This window comes from Halyomorpha halys, unplaced genomic scaffold, assembly GCF_000696795.3.
Source record: "Halyomorpha halys isolate HHAL.00 unplaced genomic scaffold, Hhal_1.1 Scaffold56.1, whole genome shotgun sequence".
Lineage (NCBI taxonomy): Eukaryota > Metazoa > Arthropoda > Insecta > Hemiptera > Pentatomidae > Halyomorpha > Halyomorpha halys.
The window spans coordinates 636,001-640,269 of record NW_027115012.1 but is presented as its reverse complement, the minus strand read 5'-3'; positions in this window follow the sequence as shown (position 1 = coordinate 640,269).

The window sequence follows — 4,269 nt, the reverse complement described above, 5'->3', positions numbered from 1 at the left end:
TTTTTTCCTTTTTGTAACTATAGTGTTTGTATCTTTTTTAGCCCTGACGAAGCTCTGCAACGTGGGGCGAAACGTTGGCTCAATAAAATAGTATAATTATTTACTATTTGAGTTTTTATTTTTTACCGCACCCGGACCATATTCCATTCATCTTTACACACGGTCAATCAATAATCTTCCAAAACTATATATATGTTGTCGACGTTTCGACCTACATTTCAGGCCTTAACCAAGGCCAAAAAACAAAACGGGATAACAACCTTAATTCAAAGAAACATAAAAATAATAATAAAGAAACTTGGAAATATACGTAACAATAAATTAACTAGATAATAATTATTAATAATAAATATTAATTGTATCATTATTATCACATTGTTAGTATAAACTAATATCTGCTTAATGTATTGTTGTATATATTTCCAACTTTCTTGATAATTATTTTATTTTTATTTTTATGTTTCTCTGAATTAAGTTTGTTATTTTGTTGTTGTTTTTTCAGCCGTGTTGAAGGCGTGAATTCAGGTCGAAATGTCGGCACAAATTAATAAGTTTTTTTTTTTTTTTTGTATTTTTGCTAACCGCACCTCTAACCATCTCCTTATTCATTTTCGGGTTCTTTGAAAAACTTTCATTTATTTTTGGGTTTTTTATTTTTTTACCGAATTTGCTTGAATTTTTTACCTTGGATATACAAGGGATAGAGTAAATGTTATTAAAAAATAAATATTGAAATATTTTAAAAGTGGAGTTTATTTTATTGGAGAAAAACCTAAAATATTCGCTCATTTTTTATTCATATATTTTGGCAAATAGAATAGAAATGACAACGGAATACTACATAAGGAATACAAATCATAAACTGCTTTCATTTGTTTTTCGAAGCTCTAAATTTTTAAAACTAACAACAACAATCGAAAATCTAAGAGAGCATTATTTAAAGTAGAGTAAATTTGCTAAAATGTGAGTTATAGCTTTTGAAAAAGCAACATTTCATAAAAATGTATGGAACGTACTAAAAGATCAGTAGTTAGTTAATTTATTTTGAGAAATCTATATCTCAGGAACTATGTGATGGACACATGTCTATTAGCACTCAAACCAAAGTTAGTTTAACGAGCTATAAAGTGGTTTATGATGGTTATTTTCGTAGGAGTAATAGTTTACAAGAAATTTGCTAAAATAAATTGATTTATAGTTGTTCGGACAAATTTTCATTTGCCAAATTTATATTCATATGTGAATATCATAAAAACTACTACTCCTACGAAGATAAGTGTCATAAACTACTTTGTAGTAAGTTAAATTTCCTTTATTTTGAGTGTTTGCAGACACATGTGCGTCTTGATATATCTCTAGATCCATTTTTCAAATATCCAAAATTTTATAGGAACAACTCGAAATTAACATTTTGTGAGTTTATTTTGTAAAATATCATAAAAACTACTATTCCTACAAAGATAAACATAATTGACTATTTTGTAGCAAATTTAACTAGCTTTAATTTGAGCGCTTGCAGACATCAGTACGGCCAATGGTTTCAGAAATAAACTTTTTCATAAATCAAATTTATTTTCCTCACAACTATAAATCAATTTATTTTAGCAAATATCATGAAAACTACTATTCATACGAATGTAATGGTCATAAACTACTTTATAGTACATTAAACTAGCTTTAATTTGAGTACTAATAGACATCTGTGCGTCACATAGTTCCTGAGATATAGATTTTTCAACATAAATTAACTAACTACTGATATTTCAGTACATTTTTATGTAATGCTGCTTTTTAAAAGGCTATATCTCGAGAACTATTGGACGTAAATAGCTCTATAAGGGCTCATATTTCAGTACATTTACTCTTCTTTAAATAATGTTCTTTTAGATTTTGTAGTGTTGTTGAAAGTTTTTAAGACAGCTCCGAATGAAAATTTAATGCTTTTTAAGGTTTTGAAAAAACCGCCATTTTGTATTCCCACTACCTTTACTTGGCAGACTCAACAATTTGGACTAGTAATTATTTCCAGTCTCCAATTTTCAGATTCAATAATTAACTCTTGTTTAAGATTGCATATTTTAAAATTCTATAGATTCGGTGTAAATGTATTATTTTAAATCTTTTTAATTAAGTTTTGCACATTATTTTGAATTTAACATAGCACAAATATTTATTTATGAAGACATTATATGTCTAGGTAATTAAATTGAAACGTTTCTGATAAATATTCTAGAATGAAGGCTGGACTTATAGGTTATGTAGTACTATTTATATAAATTATAATCATATATAACCTACATTGCTGATATTTTCGTTTCCTTTATGTTTATTTTGTTCTTGTTTAAAATGAAAAGAGAGTAAATAGAATGTACAAGTCTTGGATTTGTGTGACAAAATGTGTAGATACAGCAAATAGTTCTTGAGACAGTTCATAAACCAAAAATTTTTTTCTCAACGAGAAATCTACATTTTGTGAATTTATTTTGGCAATATCATCAACAACTAATGCTGCTATGAAGATAAATGTTCTAAACTACATTATAGTTCAATCAACTAGCTTTAATTTGAGTGCTAATAGAAATCTGTACATCTTTCGTAGGAGTAGTGGTTGCCATGATATTAAATTGAATATACTCAGAGGTTGATATGAAGAATTTACAAAATAGGTAATTTTGGGCTTAAATTATTGAACTAGAATAGCCTGCATAAAGTTTTTTAAAAATTGATGTGGTTCTAAATTTGTATTTAAGATTGTCCTTGAGGATGGACTTTTAAAGAAATATAGATTGTTTTGAGACTTAAATTGGATAAAATTTATTTTATTTAACCTACTGAATGGTTTCTGAAAATATTGATTTTTCATTATTTGTAAAAAAATATTGCATTTTGAAAAACTGTACCTGGGGCACTATTAATATTAGAAAATGTACTATACTTTCACTGATCTATCTTTGTCAGTGTAGTAGGTAGTTTTAAAGAAATGGAGTGTTAAATGAAAAAAAAAGAGAAAATTTTAGGTTTTTTAAAAAAATAAAATGAACATCAGGGGGCATGTACCTTGAATACTTATATACATTACAAATTTTATACCCTAACTAGGGGGAATGAAAAATGGAGACTGTTCCAAGAAGTTAAAAAAAATGTTTTTTCATCCAGAGCTTTATTTAAAGTAGAGTAAATTTGATAAAATGTAAGCCCTAATAGAGGTATTTACGGTCAATAGCTCTCGAGATATAGCTTTTTAAAAAGCAACATTTCATAAAAATATATGGAACGTACTAAAATATCAGTAGTTAGTGAATTTATTGTAGAGAATCTATATCTCACAAACTATGATATGTATGAGGCTATTAGCACTCAAATCAAAGTTAGTTTAATGTGCTACAAATCAGTTTATGACATTTATCTTCATAAGAGTAGTAGTTTTCATGATATTTGCTAAAATAAATTCATTTCTGGTTGTTCAAACAAAATTTATTATGCAAAATTCATATTAATATGCAAATATCGTAAAAACTACTACCTCTACGTAGATCCACGTTATAAACTACTTTATTATACATTAAACTATCTTCAATTTGAGTGCTAATAGAAATCTATACATCAAATGGTTCCTGAGACATATTTTTTTACATACCATAAATTTTGTCCAATCAACTAGAAATCATTATCTCCTTAATTTATTTTAGCAAATATCACAAAACTACTACTCCTAAGGACCTCTAACCATCTTCTTCTAACATCGAATCTAAGGTCAATTATAATCACCTCATTAAAACTAGAAATGTTTGATTCCATTTTATTATATCTGATTATTATGACGACTGAAAAAAATTACATACAATAATTTTGTTATTGCAATAATAATAATAAATAGCAATGTTTAAAAATATTTTTATTTGACAAATATTTACAAAATTATTAATTTTTCACATTCAAACAAGAATTCTTTGGAGTTCAACATCCTTGCTTGTCCATTTGATTATAAATCTATTTCTGTGATATTTTAAAATGAAATTATAAAAATATTCATAAAAAAATTCTTATCAATAACAATGCTCAGCTTTACTTAAGTAATTAGTTTTGCAAGCATTAGACTAACTAATGCTATAATAATAAACTTTATTTAAACAAAGGAATACTTAATTATATGACACAGAAAAATAATCTTTACAATATTAAAAAAAAAACTTAATGATTGTACATTATGAAATTAATATCTATTAAAAGGTCTTACATTTTAAAACTAAAATAAAAAAAAAATATATA